Source organism: Panthera pardus, unplaced genomic scaffold (genome assembly GCF_024362965.1).
Source record: "Panthera pardus isolate Hobbes unplaced genomic scaffold, ASM2436296v1 HiC_scaffold_2, whole genome shotgun sequence".
NCBI lineage: Eukaryota > Metazoa > Chordata > Mammalia > Carnivora > Felidae > Panthera > Panthera pardus.
Window position 1 is genome coordinate 15,392,689 of NW_026526765.1, and position 25,417 is coordinate 15,418,105.

Sequence of the window (25,417 nt, forward strand, 5' to 3'; positions counted from 1 at the left end):
TCCTGAGAAAAAAACACTCATAGGAGTTGTTTAAAAAGCTTTGAATCATGAAGTTGTGAAACATTTGGATTATGTGGATTAAAACAATATATAAATTCAATAAGATGAATTCCCAAAAGACATTCTCTCTACCCTAAGTAAACGTTTTCCAAGATTCATAAATAGTTTACAAGCATAATGAGGTTAATATAACTCCTCTTACTATGGCGGATCATCTGCTAAATTTTTTCAGGAAAGAAGAAAAAACTGAGGGTGATTTGAGACAATGTAGCAGCAAATGAATAACAAAATACTGCCTGTTTACAATCGAATGGGAAAATTAATTTACACACACACACATGCACACACACACACCGAAGAATGTTTGAAAAATTCCTATGAAATCCAATTTATTATTGCAGAAGCTGAACAGTGAATGCAAACTTTACATGTCTTCACACCTATATTTTTCTACTGTTCTTTTATATATAAAGTGTTGGAATTCATGATCTAAAATTATGAATATGATTATTAAAATATTTCTACATTTCCATTACCTTTTACTGTGATGAGTCATCTGGACAAAATAAATTGGTGACTTTAGTAATACATCTTTGACACAGGTAAAATATTAATCATATACGAAGACACAGATATAGATCAATAAAGCACACACACACATACATGGACACACATTCACAATCACACTTATATGGTTTGCCTCCAATTCTACTGTAGGGCAGCAACACAAATTGAAAAGCGTGCCCATTATTGTAGCGAATACTTCATAGAAGCAAGCTTTTTAGAACGGCATATGGCACTTTAATTCAAATTCACTGTAGGGTAGGAAAAGTGCTTCCCAATGGATTGTGATGGAAAATAAACAGGTATTGAAGGGTGTTTAAGTACAGGAAAATACTTTTGGATAAGAAGGTATAACTAGGGGCACCTGGGTGGCGCAGTCGGTTAAGCGTCCGACTTCAGCCAGGTCACGATCTCGCAGTCCGTGAGTTCGAGCCCCGCGTCGGGCTCTGTGCTGACAGCTCGGAGCCTGGAGCCTGTTTCCGATTCTGTGTCTCCCTCTCTCTCTGCCCCTCCCCGTTCATGCTCTGTCTCTCTCTGTCCCAAAAATAAATAAAAAAAAAAAAAAAAAAAAAAAAGGTATAACTAAAACAAATGAGGCGCACTGAATATATTTTCCCCTTTGTGGGGGAAAATACTAAGACAATTTTAGTTTTATCATTATACATTGAGATGCACTTCCTTCCTTTAAGTTCTGTTCTCTTACTGTCATTATTTCCATATTTTTATTTGTTTATTTATTTATTCATTTTTTTTATTTTCACCATGCACTTCTGGTTGCTAGGGACATCGCACCTACACTCAGGAGGTGTTTATTCTGTCAGCCAATAACCAAGAGTTATGTGAATCCAATAACTTAATACATAAAACCACAGTAAGATACGGTGGTTTTGTTTTAACAATACATTTTTCTGTAATAAAAAGTGCAAGTGGGGGCGCCTGGGTGGCTCTGTCGGTTGAGCCTCTGACTTCAGCTCAGGTCATGATCTCGTGGTTTGTGAGTTCGAGCCCCACATCGGGCTCGCTGCTGTCAGCCATCAGTGTGGAGCCTGCTTTGGATCCTCTGTCCTCCTCTCTCTTCCCCTCCCCACCTTGTGCTTTCCCAAAAATCAATAAACATTTTTAAAAAGTGCAGTGAAGTTATAAGTGTATTATTTAAGTGTTCTATAATTTGATTTTTATATAGAAAATGAAGTTGGTCTCTGCCTTACCAACCTGTCAGAATTGCTATCAGCTTTACTTCAGAGAAACATCATTAAATGGATACTTTGAGTAATTATAAGTACAATACATAGGTGATGAGTTATAATAATAAATTGGCATAATGCATTCCACACCTCTCCAAATATTATCCTAAAAGTAGCCTAGGAATGCAAAATAAAGATCAATATTTTCAATCTGGTTGAGAAAAATATAATCATAATCAGTTGGGAACCAACAAAACCATATGGAAAAAGATAACTTAGGACTAAGTTTATTTATGAAATCTTTAAGTCGGCTGTATAAAAAAAAATCACCTGTTTTCCTGGTTAAAAGGTAGTTTCCTAGTCCCTACTCTAGATTTATAGAGTCAACATATCTAGCAAGATTGTTAATAGTCTTAAATACTTAGAACCACCTAGCTAAATTCTGGGATCTTCTTATTACTAATACTAATATTATTATTTATAATTGCTGGGGATTTATGACTGTTCTAATCATTAGACATCCCAAATAAAGTGTTGCACCCCTCCATAGTCCCATTTCAGAAATATATTTGAATGATTTTTTTAAATGGGTTAAAAAAAAAAAAAAAAACAACCCTCAATTCTCTGCAACCAAACTATGACTCTCTTAACTAAACTAAACTTAATCAGACTGGTTAGAATGTTATATCGTAACCTGTGATCTCACCTAGAAAAATAAGGTTAGAACATTCACTCTTCTGGTCTTCTGGTTATATATTCTCCAGGGATACATTTTTTTTCTTTTCTTTTTCTTTTTTCTTTTTTTTTTTTTTTTCATGATACTAGTCTTAATGGGCATCCTTGGTCAGCTGCTGAACTTTTTTCAAGTCTGTGAGAAAAGAGAGCAGTGGTTAGAATTCGGCTGATCAAGTAGGCAGTATTGAAATGTCCATCAATGCCATATTTGGTAACGTCTTCAGCTGGTTTGTCTCTTGAAGATATTTTACACAGAAGATACATATTTTCATATTAACTGCATCCGGCATTTGTGCATGTAATACTGGTTTTCAGATCGGTTGTCACTTAACTCTCTTATTGCTTGAGCTTCGGGAAGCATCAAGAAATAGTCTGTGTTTAGTTGCTGCTGACCATGGCGTTTCCAAAAATAAGGTGTCAAAGATCTATGCAGCTGTTGATTGTGGTTTTCTAACTGGCTGAGGAAGAGCTAGAGAGACACTATTATGTACAATTTAATGCAATCATCATAATTTCTGCAAACTGACCTTATCTCTATCACTGGACTTTATCCTCAGTAGTTGATGGCAAGTAGATATTTCCTCACAAAGTAGAAACTCAGCTATGTGCCAAGGCAACCTTCCTGCCATAATCTTGGCCATGTGGAAGATACGGCAATTAAGTGAGTAATCTTTTTAAATCTAGTTTGCATTGTTTTATACATGTGATTTCGGCAAATCAAAAGAGTACCTCCTCTTTTCTCTTTTGTCCCTGGATAATACTATATTTAATTTACTGCAAAGGTTGCAACATTGTCTCATAGCAGCCATGTGGAAGATTATATATATGTGCAAATGTAATACCAGTGTCTTGAAATTATTCCTTATATTTTAAAAATGTTTGCATTGAATATATTTCTAGAATATGCCAACTTGTTGTAGTCTTATAATATGCCACTTGTCTTCCGTAACGGATTCTGGAAATGTTGGTTAAACTACATACTAACGTTTTTGGAACTCTATGATTCAGTCTGTTCTAAACATTCCTGGATAAGATAAAAAAAAATATTTGGATTCCATTTGATTAATGAAGGGTGTGGACAGGGGCACCTGGGTGGCTCAGTTGGGTGAGCCTCTGACTCTTGATTTCTGCTGAGGGCATGATCCCAGAGTCATGGGATCAAGCTCCACATCTGGCTCTGTGCTGAGCCTCTCTCTGCTTCTCTCCACTACTTGCACAGTCTCTCTCTAAAGAAAAATAAAAAAATAAAAAATAAGGACATAGACATTTCTTTAATGTGAAATATTTAAAGAGGTAATCACTTATGAGAAAAATACTGAAGTATTCAAAGATAAAATATCATAAATACAAGATTCAGACAATTTATGGTAATAAGGTATTTACTTATCTTTTTTTAAGTTTATTTATTTATTTATTTTGAGAGAGAGAGAGAGAGAGAGAGAAAGAGAGCACATGCATGTGCGTGTGTTGGGGAGGGGCAAAGGGAGAGAGAGAGAATCCCAAGCAGGCTCTATATTGTCAGCATGGGCTCGATCCCGCAAACCGTGACATCGTGACTTGAGCAGAAATCAATAGTTGGTTGCTTAACAAACTGAGCAACCCAGGCGCCCCGATAAAGTATTTGTTACCTGATTTAGAAGTAATGATTTTATTCTACAAAACTTAAAAACATAAAAAAACATTTCTAAAACAATAAAATGTTGTATAAAAATCATAAATACCTATTATTAATGTTTTTATATATTTCCAAAATGAAAGACACACAGTACATCCAGATTTTAACATAGTTTCCCCTGGAAACATATTACAGACATTTACATATGCTCCCAGATTGTGAATTTCAATTATTGTATAATATTTCATCCCTTATCTGTATCATAATTTAAATTATTTAACTTGAGTCTATACATCTGTTTCTGATGTTTTCCTCCTATCATACATCAGGATGTGAGAATCACAATTATAAAATGGTTTTTATGCTCCTTAGAGTATATCCATTGGATACATTTCTGCAAGCGGAGTTATTGCAATGAAGGGTTATATGACAATTATTTTCAAAATCCTCTTCAGAGAAGAGAGCGGCATATTAGGAAATCAGAAATAGCAGAGATGCTTCCAAAATCTTAACTATATTAAAAAAAAAACAGACATATTTAGACTTAGTATATTCTCTACACACTAATACTAAATAGGTATTATTTGGTAATTCAATGTATTTGATTGTATTTATTGAATTATATCTTATTTGGAGTTTCTCAGAAGGTAGAGTCTGAGGCAAACATCTTTGGTGCTGTCACCTCATGAATCATGATCTCAGAGACTATGAGAAGGAAAAACCACAGGAGGAGGGTGGCCCAATATAACAGCACTTTATCCAAATGGATGCCACTGTCAGTGAACAGTTGTCCCAACCACAGGCGTGTACCACAGTAGCCCGGTAAAGTACATCTCAGGAATGCTGATCAGAAGAAAGAGAGAAGGATTCATCCATTGGGCTGTCCTTCCATTGGTAAAAGCCATACCATCTTGCCATTAACAACTCCAACCTCCCAGGTAACATATGAGTGGGTACCTAGGGGTTCCTGTAGCAGGCATCAAGAGTGAGATCTAGGAAATTAGGTGAGAATCATGCTGAACTGGCATAAGGTCAGGCATAGTCAGGCTGCACCAGAAAGAGCTAGTTAGGTCGTAACAAGCTAATTGGGGCAGTTGGAACAAGATGGGTGAGGGAAAGGAAATGTTGAATTTGAGGAGCGCCTGGGTAGCTCAGTTGGTTAGACATCTGGCTCTTGGTTTTGGCTCATGATCTCATGGTTTGTGGGTTCGAGTTCCACACGGGGCTCCTTGTTGATAGTCCGAAGCCTGCTTGGGATTTTCTCTCTCTGTGCCTCTCCGTGACTCATGCTCTCTCTCAAAATAAATGAATAGATGTTTTAAAAATATTGTATTTGAGGGGTCTGATACAATTTAGTCCCTGTGCCACGAGAATCCACTCATTTCCTTTATTATAGTAGGCTCCCACGGTACAATATCCGGATACCATTTTAATGAGAATAGAAGGTACACGATTATTTTATAAGAGTGAAAGTAAAAGGTGAATTCACCATAGTATCCTTTCCAAGGGTGGTAGCCATATGAAATAACTGAAAGACTTTAAGCAAGCTACATTCTTCATCATTACGGCTAGTGACAGGCTGTGATTCATTAATATCCCTCTTCTCCTTTCTCCTCCACCACAGGTTCTAGATTCCCCGAAATCTTGGTCAGTAATTTGCCTGGTCTGGATTACTTCCTGTTTGGGATATTTAGACCTTAATCCCTCAAAGATCACAATTCTGGGGCGCCTGGGTGGCTCAGTCGGTTAAGCGTCCGACTTCGGCTCAGGTCACGATCTCGCGGTCCATGAGTTCAAGCCCCGCGTCAGGCTCTGGGCAGATGGCTCAGAGCCTGGAGCCTGTTTCCGATTCTGTGTCTCCCTCTCTCTCTGCCCCTCCCCCGTTCATGCTCTGTCTCTCTCTGTCTCAAAAATAAATAAACGTTAAAAAAAAAATTAAAAAAAAAAAAGATCACAATTCTTCATTACCTTGAACTTAAATATGCTTATTTCAAATGGTCTTGATTGTTCAAGGGACACTTGGAATTTAAGAGTCTCAGGCTTGTCGTCCGTAGGCCTATTTCAGGTTTGAGCCTTGTCTCTTTTCCAGTGTAGCCTGACTTTGACAAAAGAGATATGTTAAAACTTCTTTGCATGTCAACTACGCTTATATTCTGAAGCTGGGCCTGATTTTCAGCACAGACATCTCATGGCTAGAGAAGAGGAGTATCTTTAAAAGAATAAAATCTTGCCATTTGCAACGACACGGATGGAGCTAGAGAGTATTATGCTGAGTGAAAAAAAATCAGTCAGAGAGATACAAATACTGTATGATTTTACTCATATATGATATTTAAGAAATAAGACAAATGATCATAGGCGGAAAAAGAGAGGCAAACCAAGAAGCCGACTCTAAGCTATAGAGAACAAACTGTTGGTTACCAGAGGGGAGGTTGTGGGGGGGTCGGAATGGGTGAAATAGGTGATGGGGAGTAAGGAGTGCACTGAACACTGGGTGTTATATAGAAGGGTTGAAACACTATATTGGCAATAGTATTACACTGTCTGTTAACTAACTGGAGTTTAGTTTAGTGTTTAAAAAAAAGATCTTATGGCTCTCTCATTTAGGTGAATTTTGCTGCTTCTAGCCTATCATCTTTTTCTCCAGGACTTTCAATAAGCTAGTCAAAGCCAGCCTGCCACCCTTATATTTGTTTCTCCCATGCTGGTCAACTGCACCGTGAATGGACATCACAACGGCTCACTTTCCTCTTTGTACCATCCTAATTAAGCACAGGTAAAGGCCACACTGGCCGTGATGCCACGGAATGGCAGGGAATGCCAGAGTTTATTGCCACACACCTCCTTCACGGACACCCTCGTGGACCTTCTGTTGGTTAGTAATTCAGGTACGAGCTCTCTTTCTGAGGCTTTGCTTTCCAGGGCCATTTCTGATACTGTCTTTGCATAGGTTACCCACTGACATAAAATAAATGACCTGTGTGCTATCACTTCCCTCGGATGTCTAATTCCAAGGTGTAAGGGTCAAAGACGCACTTTTCAGTGTTCACAGTGTCCCACAGTCCCAATGAAACTGCATGAAGTGCATCCCGGGACTCTCACTTGGAGAAGAGAAAGGGGAGGGATTTGTTCTCTGGGTCTCCTTTCCTATTCATCCAAGTTTCATCCTGCCTGGAAGTAAGACCTCACAGGCTCAGATTGTGCAAGAGTGGACGCGAAGCAAGTTCTCACCGCGATGCCAAAAGAAACCCTGGAACAGGACGCACGTGACGCTGAAGCACAGCACAGAGTAGGGCACTTACTGCAGCGACGGCATGCAGAGCTGTGTAGGAAGAGAGGACCGGAAATGGTGCAAGTGGGGTCTCCTACAGGTGGTTTGTAAGTCGAAGAGTTCTGTATGGCACACCCAAGAACTGAACTTGGGATATACAATGCTGAATATTATCAATGTGCAGCACTTTATAAAATTCACCAATCTCGGGGCGCCTGGGTGGCTCAGTCGGTTAGGCTTCCGACTTCAGCTCAGGTCACGATCTCGTGGTCCGCGAGTTCGAGCCCCGCGTCGGGCTCTGGGCTGATGGCTCAGAGCCTGGAGCCTGCTTCTGATTGTGTCTCCCTCTCTCTCTGCCCCTCCCCCGTTCATGCTGTGTCTCTCTCTGTCTCAAAAATAAATAAACGTTTTAAAAATAAATAAATAAATAAAATTCACCAATCTCATCCTGAGTCAGTCTCTATCGGGGATGGGATGAGGTGGCCCAGTTATATCAATGTGTCATTAAAGAGCTGTCCAAGAAGTATATTACAAGTACTCGAAGTGAAGAATGATGGCTGCATTGAAGAAGTCATTTTAAAAAAAAAAGTATAGTTTCCACAAACATGAGAATGAGATCTCCTGAAGGAAGATGGGAGGTGAGAAAACAAAAGAAGGGCCATAGAAGCAAACCTTGGATAATGTTAGTAAGTTTTTAAGACTAGGGTGTATTCTCAAGCAGTGTTATGTTAAAAAAAAAAAATAAATAAATAAATAAATAGAATTGTCCAGGGGCGCCTGGGTGGATGAGTTGGTTAAGTGTCTGACTTCAGTTCAGGTCATGATCTCACGGTTCGTGAGTTCTAGCACCGCATAGGGCTCTCTGCTGTCAGTGCACATCCTCTGTCCCACCCCCACCCCCCAGCCCTCCTCGGCTCACAATCTCTCTCTGAAAAATAAATAAACATTTAAAAAAAAGAATAGTCCATCCAAACTACTAATTACAAACCTTATTTTGTATGTGAATAATCTTAGACAAGAGTAAAATCCTCTACAAATTCTGAAGACTAAAGACAGGAGCAGATCTTACCACTGGTGGGAGAGGACATACTTAAATTTAATCAGCATAAAGCTACAGGCAGAAGAGAAATGCCTGGGGAAGGAGAAGCCTTAGCACCTGCACCTTCCTTGATGCATTTGCTCATAAAGTAAAATAATCCACCCTGCTTTTGAGGCAAAACATTATATGATTAACTGTTAGAAGTAATCTGTTCTCTTCAAAATCCTGTTAACCATGATTTATATCTTACCATTAAAATTTCAAAAATTGTTTATTATTAAGAAGCTCTCACCAGACCTAATTTGGTCTTTTAGCACATAACTATTCTATGTAAGTCAAACAAAGGAGAGAATGTCTCTCCCTCTATCACCACTATGAGAAAAATCTGCCTCGAACTGGTTTATAATGAGGGTAGAGTGGGGACATTTATCATTCACCCTGCTTCAAACACTACATCGGTTGGAATCGGAATATTTTTCAGTGTAAGGTTTTTCTAATTAAATGTAAATTCGTGTGGTGGTATCAGAATAGTATTTTCAGTCTTTTATTCCCATTAAATACTCGTTGCTATAAAAGCAATCTAAGTATAGGCTTTTATGGCACATTGCCATGATGTTGTTTAGTCAAGTAACTTGCCCTGTCAACCTTCTAGCTAATAACCCACATACTTCTCAGCTATAATCTAAAAAACAGACTGCTTGCCACACATATGTCTGTGTGACACGTTAATACAAAGAACAAAAGCACATTCACATTAGAAGAATAAACACTTCATGTAGAGAAAGGACCGGTGAAAGTATTCACGGAGTCTCATGGAAATGGTGAGGGAAGGGAAAAAGGTGGGAACATAGTGCAGGTAAGAACAGAGGTAACAGGAGTTGAAAGAGCAACCATGGCAGATTGGACAGAAAAACCTGGATCCTCTCCCCTGAGTGTTATTATCACATAGTTAAATAAAATTTGGGGGTGTGGGGGGCGCCTGGGTGGCTCAGCCTGTTGAGCATCTAACTTTGGCTCAGGTTTGATCTCACGGTTAGCGATTTTGAGCCCCGCATTGGGCACTGTGCTGACAGCTCAGAGCCTGGAACCTGCTTCAGATTCTATGTCTCCCTCTCTCTCTGACCTCCCCCACTTGCACTCTTGTGTGTGTGTCTCTCTCTCAAAAAATAAATAAACATTAAAACATTTTTTTTTTTAAAAAGTCAGATGCTTAATCGATTGAGCCACCCAAGGAGCCCCATGGCCATGTGGTGCTCCTGGATGGTTCAGGTCAGTAAAGTGTCCTGCTTCAGCTCATGTCATGATCTTGCGGTCTGTGGGTTCGAGCCCCGCATCGGGTCTGTGCTGGCAGCAAGGACACTGCTTGAGAGGTTCTTTTCTTCCCTTTTTGCCCCTCCCCCACTCATGCTGTCTCTGTCTCTCTCAAAATAAATAAACTTAAAAAAATAAAGATAAGATAAAATAAAATTTTTCCAACAACTGCAGTCCATTTCATAATTATGATGTGATTTCTTCTGTTTCTTTCTGTTTCTTCTCTCCTTCCTTCAAAGTGTTGACTGTTGGATTTCCGAACGATCTGCTCACATACAACCCATGCTTTGTCACACTGTGCATTTGAAGCCTCTTGACCACTCTTGTTCAGTCTCATTTTCCCTCTCAGGAGTGGTAGCATCGGCAGAGAAAACAGCCCACGTTTGTGCCCATCTGGGCACGGCTGTGTCTGTCAGTTGGCCTCTGAGGCCCTTAACCACAGAGGACGGAGAACGCGCTTGTCATCTGGGCCAAACCTGACAATCCACACCCCCGGGTCACCCCCTCGTTTTATTGACCCTACACACAGTCCAGGCACCTTGGGAAAACGATGAGCAGCTGTCAGGGACTGCCATCCCGTGGTTTTCAAGGAGACAAGATTCCATTTCCCTTCGATGCAGATCTGAGAAGACTCTGGCTAGAAGCGTGAGAGCCGGGGGTGACGGAAATTAGGCCAGGGTCTCTTCTGTGGAGAGGGCTGGGTCTTCAGGGAAGAGAGGGCAGTTGTGAAAAAGAGAAAGTAAAGTCCAGCAGAGAAGATGGTGGGGCCCCGAGCCTGTGTATTATGGGAAGGGTCCCTGCCACAAGCAGCAGGTGGCTCGATGGGTATATGCAGGGGGCTGTGTGTGACGGGTCATTCACAGGTGGCTTTAGGAAGAAAGTGTATGGCAGCCAGAGTGCAGGCCATGAGAACACAGTAAGCAGCTTAGGGACTCGCAGACAAACTCTTTTCACACGAGGCTGTTGGGGATATGCACGCTTCCTATTTTTAATGGCTATGTCGTTCCTCCCTCATTGCACGTTATTGCTGCATAAGGGATTTTGAGTTAAATATATTTCTTAGGCCTTATAGCCCATATATTAGCATAATAAGCATATATTAACATGATAAATTGTATCAGATATTTGAAAAAAGGATGTCTAAATTAAATTTAGCTTACTCCTATTAGCTATAGAAGAATTATATGGGTTAAAAATTTTTTATGAGTTGCCAGGATGATAAGTTGTTGTCGCTATAATATTTGTAATCTATTCCAGTTAACGTTTATTTTAGCCAGTGTAATCAAGTCCGAAACAATTGGCTTAAATACATCTAGTGTTCATTCAAAACCTCAAATACCTGGAAAGTAATGTGCTGCAAGGAAAACGTTATTAGGAAAACAGTGAATTTATCAAACTGTTACAACTACCTCTCTATTTTTTTTAATTGAAAGAATGATCCATATCTTAATTTTAAGTAATGTTTCACCCTTTTATGAGAAAAGTCTCTAATTGAATACATTCCTATGCTCTCCTTGAGATACATTTTGTTTCAAACTATGTGCATTAATTTTTATGTTCATAATTGTGTCATAACCTATACTCCTTCTTATGCCAAAGTAGCCTTCCAAAGCATAACAGGTACACTGTTAAATAAAAATATATTGTTAGAGGAGGTCATTGAGAGGACATGACCGCAAATTGACTGGCTATCTGGACCTGGGAAACAGAGGCTCTTCACCCCCTCCCTGTCCTTAGAATGTGGGTTCGGCTGGCCTTCTCTGCTCCCAGAATTTCCTCCAAGGACATAGCCTTGAAAGAGGGAAGTAGTGTTGAGACATATGGATGGCATATGTGCCTGAACCAGTTAAGGCCCCTCTACAAACGTTTTTAAGATTCTGGTGTGAGGGTAGTAATGTACTCATCTTGCAGCTACTCCAGACAAGCCTCCTATGTAAGTTTCCTTACTTATTCAACCTGCCACCTACCGATCTGGAGTAGCCTTTCTCTTTCTTCAGCCTCTCCCTGCCCTCTGGATACAGGGTCAGTTTCAGAGTATGCCTGGGAAGTTCCCTAGGAACTTGCAAAGCAACATTTGGCAAGCTGGCCAGGAGACCAAAGAAATGGGCTTTGGGAATGTGGCATCTGTGGGGGAGAGTCTGAGTTGGCCATTGGCCTCCTCATGGAAAGGGTGTGGCCCCTACGTCAGATGTTTGTGGACCACGACGTGAGTATGGGAACACCCTGAAAACACCAGCTGGTCTGATGCAATTGTTGGAAGAACTACACACAGCACACTGCAGCAAAGAAGAGAAATGCATGGCTGCCACAGTGGGCTCACCTCTACAATGGGCAGGTCAACACCCACCTATGCCCAACTAGAGGCTGAAGCTTGAGTTAGAAATCTGGAAGAAAAACTGTAGTTAGAGAAGGATGTTTCCTCCATCCATGGGGCAAATACCAAGTTGGCCATTAACTTCTATGTGGGGAGGGGTGGTCCGTATATCAGATATGTGTGGATCTCGGTGTAAGTACAAAGATGCCTGAAACACCAGCTGGTCTAATTCACTTGCTGGAAGAAGTGCAGTGAGCCAGGGAATGAAAGCACATGGCCATGGGTTGGGCTGTCTTCTACAGTGGGTGGTTCGACTGGCCACCAATGCCCAAATGGAGGCTGAAGCTCATATAAGAAGTTTAAAAATGAGTTACATTTAGCAAAGAAAAAAAAAACAAAAACAAAAACATAAAATGTCCACAGGCCTGATGACTCTGGGGCTGAAAGACAAGGTGGGAGAGCAGGATAGTAAGTTAGAGAACGTAGCATGCCATTTTGCCAAGCTAGAAGGTTCAAACTGCCACGGACTGAGACTTGGGCCCTTGTGACTAAGCCTGATTGGGATGCTAAGAAGTGGAATCCTGGGGAGAGTGATGAGAAAGAAGCAGAGGGGCTTATGGTTATTGACAGTGAAGTTGACAGAGCACCCCATGTTAACAGACCCCTGATACAAAGGAAAGCAAAAGCACAGCAAAAGCAACCCCTGCTAACAATACATCCCCCAGTTCAGGAAACATCCAGGATGAGGGAATATACTCCCTTGAGCTTATTCACACAGCTGCCACGTCCCAGTAAAAGGCCAGGGAAATTTTAACAGTGTGATTGGTGCTGCTATGGGATATGGGAGGTGATAATATTTCTCTGACTGAGTAGGAAGCAGAGAAAATGAGCAACATCACCACACACTCTGCCCTCTGGCAGCACCTGCATGGTGCCTGGTGACTTCAAGGTCCTTATTCCTATATAGATCCGATCATTCTTTCCAGGAGGAAGCCTTGGCTCAATTAAGGGGATCACCTTGGGTAAGTTGGACCCTATAAATTCATAGAGTCAGTGTAGCAAATTCTTGGGGAGCTGGGAGTGAGAAAGACAGTCTAAGCTCCTGCCTTTGAAGGCCCTGATTGAGTCACATTCCCTGCAAGAATGAGAGCCAAGATTCTCCAGTCCACCCTCATAACCTGCTATAAGACACTGATATCCACGCTAAACTCAGTTATGGGACAAAACAACTGTGGGATGTTGGGCAATCCATTGCTGATCTGGGGGAATAGATGTGGGCTGTGGTAAAGGCTAGAGAAAAGGAGGAAGCTCAGAAATCCAAAGGACTACCCCAACTGGCTGTGAAGGGTCCAGCAAGAATAACCCAGAAGCAAATGTGGCATGATCTCATTCCTGAGGAATATTTTTGAACAGATAGTCTGAAAACCTAACACCATGTTGGTTGGCCTGTGGAAAGTCTTAATACCTGAAATATAGTCTGATCATCCTCACCTGCCCCTGTCATCCCTGAAGTCCCACCTACTCCAGCAGAAGCCCCAGGGTCATAGTCCTACTCGGATGGGTGCCTCCCACATCCAGAGTATAGAATGCAGGCCAAGATTGTCTCCAAGTGAGGGCCACTGGAGGTGATCAGAGGCCTCATGGTGAAGTCACTATTTACGGTCCTCAAGAAATAAAAAAGGAATAGCAGTGGTGGAGACCGGGGCTGAATGTACTCTAATACAGAGTAACCTTCAGAAGTTTTCTGGCCCCCTCAGAGCCATCAGTGGAAAGAAGACAAAGTTATGGCTAGCAAGGTCCTTTTGACACTGAAAATTGGGCATACCTCCCTGGTAATGTGTGTGTGTGTGTTTTTTTAAATCTCTGCAGTAACAGAGAACACATTGGACATTGATACCCTACAAGATCAAACTCTAAAAACTTCTGTTGGTGAACTGCACCTGCGGGTTAGAGTAATAAAGCCAGGGCTGAGGGGGAGAACCAACTGGAACCCAGTAACCCTGTCAAATAATATAAAGGGCCTGGGGGACATATAAGGAGACAAGGGGAACTGTCCAAGAACTGCAACAACCTGGTCTGGATGGTTAAAAAGACCCAGGAAGCTCATGGTGGATGACAGAGGACTACCAGGAACTAAGCAAGGTAATTCCACTCCCCAGCATCTATGTGGCCTCGTCTGACATTGCCACCATCTTGGCTATGTTGGTCATGGTCCCAGGAGTGAACCATGTTGTGCTGGACTCAACAAATGTCTTTTCCATTATGCACTGAGTCACAAGATCAATTTGTCTTCACATGGGAGAGCAACAGTGAGCCTTTCAGGTGTTCCCCCAAGGTTACCTGCATAGCTCCACCATATGTCACGAGGTGGCAGCCTGACACCTATCTCTGTTCTCTGTCCCCACATCAGTAAAATGTGGACCCATTACACTGACAATATAATGTTTAACATGTAAAGAATGGCTTATGCCACAGGATACCTTTCAGGCTTTCCCGGAACATCTGAAAGGGAGAGGATGGTCAGTGAGCCCACAGAAAATTCAAGGCCCAGACACTACCAAGAACTTCTGTTTGTCCCAGAAGCTGTGACTGATAAAGTGCAAGCCAGTCCAACCCCTAAGAATGTGAAATAAGTGCAAGCCTTTGTAGGGATTTTCAAACTTGGGAGAATTGTAATGCCCACCTGGTATAGTGCCCACATCCCTATGCCACCTTGCAAAGAAAGGGCACATATAGGACTGAGGATCAGCACAGGAAACCAGCTCAGAGAAGGGAAAAATACTAATCGAATAGATTAAAGCTCTGGACACATCCTAGGCAAGGATGCCATTTGAGTTAGATGTTTCTGTGACTCCAGAAAGTATAGGTTGGGCACAGTGGCAGAAACAACGAAAGGGGAGAGTGCCCCTGGGACTTTGGTCTCAGCTCCGGAAGGGAGCAGAAACCCTAGGCCCTGATAGAGCAACAGTTTCTAGCAGTGTGCACAGTACTTCTTTATGTAGAGCCTCTCATATAGCAGCCAGTGCAGCAGCCAAACGGCTGAGCTCAGAGCAGTCTGGCCGGTGATCACTCATAATGCCTGGCTGTTCACCTTATACACCGAGAGTTAGGCTGTTCTAAAAGGATTAGCCATCAGGCTTAGAAAATAGAAAGCTGAGGAGTGGATGATCATTCGTTGGGGCAAGATATGTGGAAAGACGTATGGGTCCATCTGCAAGAGACTAAGGTAGTCCTCATTGTTTTTCATGTCCCAGCTCATAATGCACTGGACATCCCCTGTTTATTAGGAAGCTGATCCTTAGCTCAAGTATAAGCTCTGTCTACTGACCTTTAACTAGATATAGCAGATTGGACGGATAGAAAGAGTAGCCATCACAGTGCCCACATGAGATGGCATATTGCCAAAGATGTTGGATCGCCCTTGAAGTACAGTGACTTGGTTAGTGCAGTAAGAGCACGTACTGTGTATTCTAAACAATGCCCGAGGCAACTGCCAAAAAAACCTGGGGCTGTTCATCAGAGTTCCCAGCTGGTGAGGTATTGGCAAAGTGATTATATTGGTCCCTTCCCTCTGAGTGAGGTTTCTGAATAATCCTCGGCCGGTGTGGACACTACATCTGACGTACCCTGAGGTTTCCCCTGCCACTACGCAAACTACCTGCTACCATTAGGGGATTAAAGAAACTGAGTACTGTATATGGATAGCCTTCGTAAAATAAATAGTGATTAGGAATCACATTTCAAAGGTCAAGACTAGGTAAAACAGCATGACATGGAGGCGGTTCTATCTCTCGTATAACCCACTAGCAGCAGGGCCGGTAGAAAGGAAGAATGGAATATTAAAGAAGAAAATTAAATCGTTAACTGGTAAAGCCACCTTGGCCAGGTGGACAAAAGTACTGTCCTAGGCTTTACTACATTTGAATGATGAACTAGTAGGGCCTGTTTGCCCCCTGTGCCAAACTGGGGACCCTTGGAAGCACATAGCATCATAAAGGTATGGGAGACACAGGGAACAGCCACCGTCTCAATCCTCACCATGAATCCACACTGCTACGCTGCCGAGAACATCAAATCTCATCACACCTGGAAAAGGAATTGTCGACTGGCATTTGCAATGGGATGTCCCGACTGGTTGGGTGAGTTACTCTCAACCCCTGGAGAGAGCTACTCAGTCCCCACTGGCATGTTTTTATCCTGCCGCAAGCCAGACCTGTTGAAACACACTATACTTGAAATAAAATATGCACCATCTAAAGAGAGGAGAAGGTGGGGTACCGGTCTGGCATATCCTGCCCCCAGTCCATCTCTTCATGCCTGACAGTGCTGCCTCCCACCGGCCAACATTGTTGGTATGAACAACTGGGTCCAATTCCTAAAGCTGCAGCCAGCCACATTATCTCTAAAAATCAGGCCATGAGTGTAATTCTTATAGAAGGGGAAGAGTTTCCCATATAAGATTCAATCAAATGTGTCTTTCTGGCCTTAGACTTTGGCTGTTCCTGTGATGTCCCACCTCCTGATGGAAATACCTTTTCACAGTGGGTCCACTCATATGCCCAATAAAGAGATCTATCGACCTGCTGGGTATGTGGGCAACTGTTGCTTCTCTACAGCTCCTCAGGATTGCCATGGTGGGCATCGCCTCTCTAGTTAAGGGACCGGAAGGCCCTTAAGCTGTACATTAAAGAATAAACCAGGACTAGTACTCTTAGTTCATCTGATATTACCAATAATGATCTAGAAACATAGCCTGTAGGACATAGTATTAATAATACTGGGCATGAGTGTTGTTTTTCTGCCAGACAAACTATAAAGACAGTCCACCAAACTGCTGGTCAACAAGGTGCTGGAAATACACCCTTGGAGCCATGAGTGGCTATACTCATGTTTGGGAATGGCTGATTCCATGTCATGGATATTTGGGCACCTGGGTATTCCTATGTTGGGAACAGAAAAATCCCTCTCAACAGATTCAGCCCAATTGTACCAGAAACATGGGATGGGATACCAGGTACCACTGAAACTGTGCATCATTCTGTCACATTAAGGGAGAGCGACTGATTTGGCACTGACTGGTTACACTGCCTAGGTATTTATTAGGTAGCACTAAATGGAATCCAATTATTATGCGGCACAAAATGTGGCTTCCACCTGGGTGGCTGGTCCATCACACTCTGGTTTTTTCCTAGGCACAAAGGTGAATTTGCCCCATAGTAAGAACAGCTGCCAAACTTTCTCCTTAGAGCCAGGTAGGCACATTCTGTGTTTCACTGGTATGACATCTGGCCATCATCTTTGTTTCCTCCATTTGTTTAGAGGATGATAGAGCACAGACAGGAATCCTTACCAAATTTACTCATCAAGCCTTGAGTAATAGCCAACAAAGTCTGTCCTTGTTGAACACTGAAATGTTTCTAACGAGAAAAGCTGTCCTCCAAAACGGGATGGGCTCACAAAAAGACACCCATGCCATCATCCTAACAGAATGTTGTGTGTTTATACATGATGAGCCTGTTAATGTATAATTTTTTTTAAATCACATAAAGACACAGGTAAATGCCATGACTGATGCCACCCCCAGCCCAGGGAACTAGAATAAATCAGTGGTTCAGATGCCGGGTCTTGGTTGAAGGCGCTGTCACTACTTTTGGAAATCATTGTCTTGATCTGTGTTTTCTTTTGCGTGTGCCTGTATAACTGCTGTAGCATCTGCCTCCAATGCAGCCAGATAGCTACCTCCACGCTAACGAAACCCCTTGCTGACCACTCAGGGTGCATTTTAGAAAAGGGAGCTGGTGGAATTTTAGGAGCCAGTCACAAGGGAGTGGGAAGGTGGATTGTTGAAGAAGATTAAGGGGAAATGGCAGCCATTTGACCCTGGAGCTGGCCCAGAGCAACTGGGGACCACCCACCCCTGTCCTTATCCTTGGAATGTGAGTTATGCTTGCCTTCCTTGCCCCCAGAAAAGTGCTCCACAGACATGGCCTTGAGATAGTAATGTGATAGGAAGGCCATATGGACAGCATATGTGACTGAATCCAGTTAAGACTTCTATATAAACTTTTAAGATTTGGAAGTCAGGTGCAGAAATCCACTCATCTTGCTGCCACCCAAGACAAGTCACATATGTAAGTTGCCTTGCTGGGTAAACCTGCTACCTACCCACATGTAGGAGCCTACCTCTTTCTTCAGTCTCTCCGTGCCCTCTGAATACAGTGCCTGTTTCACATTATACCTGGGAAATTTCCTAGGAGCTTTCAAACCAGCAGTGTGTTTTATGGTATTTTTCAAAAAAAAAAAAAAAAGAACAAACAAAAGTATGAAAACAAAGACCTCTCACTCTGATGTAGAATTATACCAATAAATTACATCAAAACGAAAATAAAATTATCCCTTCTCTTTGTAGTAGAATAGTTGCCAGGATGGGTTTGTTCAGGCTGCCCGATCATGTGCTCATCCCTGATTGATCACAGAGGAACGTGATAGCAGCCATGTTGCGGACACCTTGATTGAAAGTTTACTAGAAGAGTATCTTCCTGAATGAAGGGTAGAAGTTTTCTAACAAATCGGGGGCGATGGTATACATGCATGGATGTGAGAGGGCAACGTGTTGGACAGCCAAATGATAACGGTGGTGTTTAGACAAGTGACTTAACCTTCTTGGGTCAGAGCCAATAATCCATCTACACAGTTCTCCAAGAATGTAGACTGTCAACCACCGCCACTAATGACTGAAATAGTGGATTACCATAATGGAGAAACACTGCATTACAAATTAGGAAAAGAAACACTTCATGGAGACAAAGCACTGTTGCCTCAGATAAGCACAGTAAGTGCATATTCATGTTATGTCTATTCTCTTTAATAATAGGAAAGAACTCGAAAAGAATGCAGAGGTGGAACCAGATAGGGACGGCAGGAAGGAGCGATACCCAGAGCATGACTGGAATGGAATTAATTGTTTCAGGGAAGCTAAGATTAAGAACTCCACGACTCTATGAATGTAAATGAGTATATAGGTACATATTTTATGATAGAATAACAGCTCAATTTTAACTGTAGAAAGAATAATTTAAATAAGACAGTAAAAGCGTTACATTTCCTCAGCTATTTAAAGTGCTTTCTGAGTCACCAGGCAGCACTGCACTTTGTATTTCCTGGAGGACAGAGCATATACGTGATGAAGGATCTTTCATTCACAGAGTAGTTGGCAAAGTTAATATTCTGGCTTTTAGGGAAAAAAAGAGTCCAAAGATAGTCTATCAACTAGGATAAGTAGATAGGGCCACCTACTCAATAACTCATTTGCCCCTCCTAATTATACGCATGTATGTGTGTGTGAGTGTGTGTGTGTGTGTGTGTACGTGAGTGTGTGTATATGTACCAACATATAGTTATGGCCGAAATATCTTCTTCCAATATCAAAAGCATATTGTGCACTAAATAATGCGTTTCCATGGCTTTTAGTTTTTAAGACTGCTTTGCTTTTGTTATATTTGACTTTACATCTCATAGTCACAACATTGCCATGACTAGCAAATGGTCCTTTTTTATTGCTATAATCATTGAGGCTATACCATATGCTTTCTAACGGATGAACATGAAAAAAGTAAAACTAATCATTTAAATTAGTTTCAGGGATACTGTTCTTGGCATAGAATAGACTTCATGAATCTTTTGCAGCTATTTCAACTCATAATGTACCAGCTTCTATAGACTTAACTCTCAACCTACCCTATATTTTCTTGACCTTGAACACTTATTAACATTTTATGATTCTGGAATAGTACTTACTCTATAATGACCATACTCTTTTATGATCTATTATAATAATAGATTATACAATTATTTTACAGGATAATATATTAAAACCCTCTGAATTTTTAAAATGCTGTTGAGCAAAATGTGAATAGGTCTAACAAGGTAAAAGAAATGACCCAGTTACATTGGCTTAAACACTGGCTTAGCTCAACAAAAGGGATACCTGACTCAGCAAAATCCATCACCAAAATGGCTCTCCTCTCCAGTCCTCCTGGATAGGCTATCCTCTATCTTCAGGCTGATAAGAGAAACTCGTATCTCTATTTCTGTGAAGAAACCATTCCCTCTTATCTCTAACCTAATAATTAACACACCGCTATAACACAAACATTGAATCTGTTTTGTTTTAAATATTTCATTGCAAAACAAATACCAAAGCCTCCTAACTGTACTTAGCCATTTTATATTACATGCGGCCATGAATATTGAACTTCAGTAATCCCTATGAAATAAGCATAAATCTTAGAAATCAGATAAAAATCTTTTTGGGCTTCGTGATTTGGTTTCAAGAGAGTGAAATTAAGTAGGTTTGAAGCCCTCTCTGGAGAAAACGGAGTAATAAAGCTGTTAATCATGTTTGTGGCAAGCAGAAATGCAAAACCTCTAAAATTATCAGAAGACTTACATCTAGATGAGCATAAAGATGAAATAGATAGAGGTGCATAAAATATTCCGGGGATTTTTTACTATTATGTTCATTAGAGTTCCAGCTTAATGCATGCTTTATTGCCCAGAAATTCATTTCATTTGCATTTTAACTGGGTTTTAGTCAAGTTAATCCTTTTTCTTCCCTTGCTAAGAAACTATTCAGCAACTACAGCAAAATACTGAAAGAAGAGAAAGAAATTGAAACAGCCTACTTACACCAAAACTTAAATTTGTCATAGTTTACTGAAGAAAAGAGGTGTTAGGCCAAGTTCACTAGATCGCATTATTTTAACACCAAAGGGTATCTTGGGTATTATAGAGTTGGCTCTATTAGATGAGAAGCAATTATATTCATTTATGCTAAAGATTTAATATCAAGGGAAATTTGGTAAAAATCAACATCTCATTTTTACAGGAGTGAAAACGATAAAGCAATCACATATTTAGAGGCATGCAATTAATTCTCACCACAAACTCCAATATGTAATGCCATGCATCATTTAAACAGCCTTGTAAATGAAGACCAGTTTAACTTGTATTTTCAAAGGGTAAGCATTCAGCTCAGTAACAAGTTGTCCTAATAGAAAGAGAAAGCACTTTTTTTAACACACACACAAAAAAAATGTTTCCTAAATTCTAATGATTGTAAGGGCCACATGGAAATAAGACAGTTTTATCCATACGACAGTATATTGAAAAACAAAATGATGAAAACCTTAGTAAAATAGACCCTTCCAGGCAACAGATATTTGGCCAATCCCAAAGAAAAAGAAGGGTAAGAATAAGGAAAGCCAATAACATGGGGACAAAGTCTTCAGACAAAAGGAAACTTTTCTCATTATTTCTTTTGAAATAATTCGATAAGATAGAATACAGTATTTTGAGCAAAGCCATCTCATATATATTGAGAATCATCTCTAAATTTTCTTTTAATAACATTTTCTTTTAAGGCTTTGCTATTTCTCAAGGAAATCTCAAAATGTGTTTTCTCCCTCACTAAAATTTGAGAGCTAAAGTGCCTTGCTTGCTCTGGCTTACATATCTTGCTTACCTGCCACCATCATTTCAAGTTTGGGATGCCTTTTTGTGATGCTTGTTGACAGAAGATAGTCTGTTTGGAAGGGTTGCTGCTGTTAATTACTATTTTTGAAAGGAGTTTTTTTTGAGCTGTCAATCATTTCAACTACTCAATAAATGTAGCTTGGTGGAAAACATTACATTTGTTTCAGGCTTCTCATTGCCTTAAGAAAATGGAACAAAATGATTTTGAATGATTAACTGATGCTAAACAGAAAGTCATGTTTTTCACCCTCTTTACTCCTCCTGATTTCTGCTAGTCATAAAAATAAAGAAGTTAAAAGAAAACAAAGCCAATCCCCAGAAGAGTTAAAATGATCTTCATGACCCAGTGGAATTCAAGCACATTCCTGATCATCAGGTAACACGGAGTCCTTATTCTAGCCCTAGGTCTATTCCTACTGAGAAGCTGGTGGAAATATCTATTTTTACCTAAATGAAAGTATCTCCAACTTAATATATGGAAAGATAAACTTCAAAGATTAATAATAGGATTTATTTAAAAATGTATTTATCTTTGCTAAAGTTTTTATGATACAGGAGTGAATTCCACATAAATGTACGTAATCATTTTAGTAAGTAAAGCTAGTTGTCAAAAAATTCTGATTTAAAGTAGCTTATAACTACATTACTCTAACTTCAAGTTTGTTACACTTAAAATTTTATTTATCTATTTATCTATCTAATCTATCATCTATTTGTCTATTTACAGGATTAACAATTTATATGAGTTTTTCATCTACCTTTTATTCTCAAATTTTATTCTTTATCCCATTTTCTCACAACTTTCTACAAAATGAAAACATGTTGACTAATATTATCCTTATATATCTTTTCAACATAGGAAATTCAGGTGAATTTATAAGATAATAGTACTTTTTATGAGATAAGAGACAGAGAGACAAAGAGAGAGACAGAGACAGAGAAGAACAAGTAAGTCAGAAATAAAAAAAAAAGAATAGAAACAAATTATGCCAGCATTTGAACATGGAGATATAACAGACACATATCTACTTAAAAAAACACCTTCAGAAACACATAAAAAAGAAATAAAAAACCTGAATATGATAAGCCTATGACAATTAAAGAAATTGTAGTAGTAATCAAACACACACATACAGCTTAGATGACCTCATCACTGAGTTTTATCAATCATTTAAGGTAAAAGTAATTCCAATATTTTACAAGTCCTTCTGGATAGCTGAAAAAGAGAAATCATGCTCCTGTCATTTTATAAAGCTAGCAAAAGCATTTATGCCGCAAACTAAAAAGACAGTTTGAAATAAGATAATTACAGTATAATAACACTCATGAACAAATATGAAAATAAACTCTAAAACTCCTGGCAACCAGATCCAACAATATATTCTAAATGCAGTACATTTTGGCGCAGGCCTATTAAATATCCATCATAACTGGTTTAATAACATCAATCTACTGTTAGAACTGGTGCAAGGTGGGGATGAACCTTTGTTTTCAGCTTTGGAGAAGTTTTTTTTTTTCTTTTTCTTTAATATTTGCTCATTGATATTTGTGATAAATATTCTGATTCTTAAAATATTTGTATTGAAATAACCCAGCATACTGAAATATCATAAAAACAATTGCAGCTGAAGCTGAGACCATGCCCCAGGTCAAGAGTGGGGAGCTGCAGACGGTGGCTGGGACAAACGGACACGACCTTCACTGCACGAGGACAGAGATTTCCGAGATGAACGAAAATATCCGTCAACTCCAGGCTGACGTGGAAGGCCTCAAGGATCTGAGGGCTTCCCCGGAAGCAGTCATCACCGATGAGGAGCACCGTGATGGTTCAAGGATGCCAATGCCAAGCTGGCCAAATTGGAGCCCTGCACTGAGCCAAGCAGGACCTGGCCGGGCAGCCGTGCCAGTGCCAGGAGTTCATGAACATCAAGCTGGCCCTGGACATCAAGATCGTCACCTGTTGCAAGCTGCTGGCCGGTGAGGAGACCCTGCTGGAGTCTGGGAAGAACATGAGGGTTCATACTACGACCAGACTAGCGGCTACTGAGGCGGGCTGAGCTCAGCCTACTGGGGCCTCATGAGCCCTGGACTCACCTATAGACCGAGCTCCTTCCAGTCCGGCCCTGGCAGGGTCTCCAGTTCCTTCAGCTGTGTCAGCTCCTTCCAGGCTGTGGCTGTGAAGAAGATAGAGACCCACGATGGGAAGCCGGTATCCGAGTCATCTGATATTTTGTCCAGGTGAATAGTCACTGTGGTCCCTCCCATCCTCCCTGTTCCTGGACGTGCCATAGAGCTTTGGGGGGAAGGAGGTATGCAGAGGTGTGTTGGGAAAAGGAGATCCACCTGGGGCTCAGCCTCAGCCTTCAGCCTCCACTTGTGGGGAGTCTATTGCCCTGGGTACCCCCTCTTGCCAATGCCCCCAACTAAAAGCCAATTCATTCTCAAAAATAAATAAACATTAAAAAAAATTTTTTAAAAGAAATTAAAAAAAAAGGGGCGCCTGGGTGGCTCCGTTGGTTGGGCGTCCAACTTCGGCTCAGGTCACGATCTCGCAGTCCGTGAGTTCGAGCCCCACGTCGGGCTCTGTGCTGACAGCTCAGAGTCCAGAGCCTGTTTCAGATTCTGTGTCTCCCTCTCTCTCTGACCCTCCCCCATTCATGCTCTGTCTTTCTCTGTCTCAAAAATAAATAAACATTAAAAAAAATTTTAAAAAGCCAATTCAAATGTCTTTTCCCAATTAAAGTCTAAGATGCTTCTGCCAACATCAACCTCCAAATTTTCCCTCCAAGGTTACTTCCAAATGGAAGCTAGGACATGATTCAATGTGTCATAGTATGCTTTTTATAGCAAAATTTGATTATGTATCAATTTGAAAAGCAAAATTTCCTTAGATGTAGAGATATTTCTAAATCAATATTTAATGATTTTTGAAAAGTAAAGTTCTTAATCAGTTTTTAAATCATAACAATACTCTTAAACCTAAAATGTTTCATGGCGTAATTAAATAGAAAAAAAACTCTATGTGCTTGGATTAATTACATAAATTTAACTCTAATATTATAGTCATGAAAAAGATAAGAGCAATATAAACTATAAAAATGTATATAATAGATTATTTCCCCCCCTGAAGAACCTTATGCAATGTAACCTTGAAGATTCTTTATATGGAAAACTATGAAAGTATTCAGTTTAAGAAGAATGAAAGTATATGTTTTTCGGTGATATTAAAAATGTTAAATCTCTTTCTATTTTAGGTTCAGAGAGAACTATTAGGATCGTTTCTGATCAGAAAGAATGACTGACCCGTGATGCTGATCAGGAAAGCAGAAATTTAGCTAGGAATGGAATGTAGATTTCTCAATGCAGTCCATAGTTAATTCTTGAAACTGAGAATTTCAGAATTGCTGATTTTTAGCAGGCTTTGTTTTTGTGGTAGAGGTGAGGAGAGGAAACTGTACTACAGAGAGAAATAACAGTTGCCTCAGACTGGTTTTAAATTTGGTTCATCACTGCCTCTTTATTATATACCTAATTCTGTCCCATCTCTGTGTAATATATGGGTGGGAAGTACAGTGTAAAAATAAGGGTTTTTTAGAAGTTAAAGAGAAGATGCCTTGACATCTAGATAGTATTTAGTATTACTGTATGTAATCTTATGATTTCTTACATAAATAACTTAATTTCTCTAAACTTTGTGACTTAGAATTTAATATATATCTCAATCAGGGAATACTTGAGTCCTTGGAAGAATTTCCTGGAGAATGTATGATAATACAAAATAAAATGTAAAATCATGATAGCCAGAATAACAATATAGAATTGATATCACATTACCAACAGGACCTCACTT

General features: G+C 40.4%; 1 pseudogene; it reads left to right on the forward strand.

Moving 5' to 3' along the window:
- The first annotated feature begins 16,072 nt into the window (after positions 1 to 16,072).
- LOC109267672 (keratin, type II cytoskeletal 8-like) lies at positions 16,073 to 23,809 on the forward strand (annotated as a pseudogene).
- The last annotated feature ends 1,608 nt before the right edge of the window (positions 23,810 to 25,417 follow it).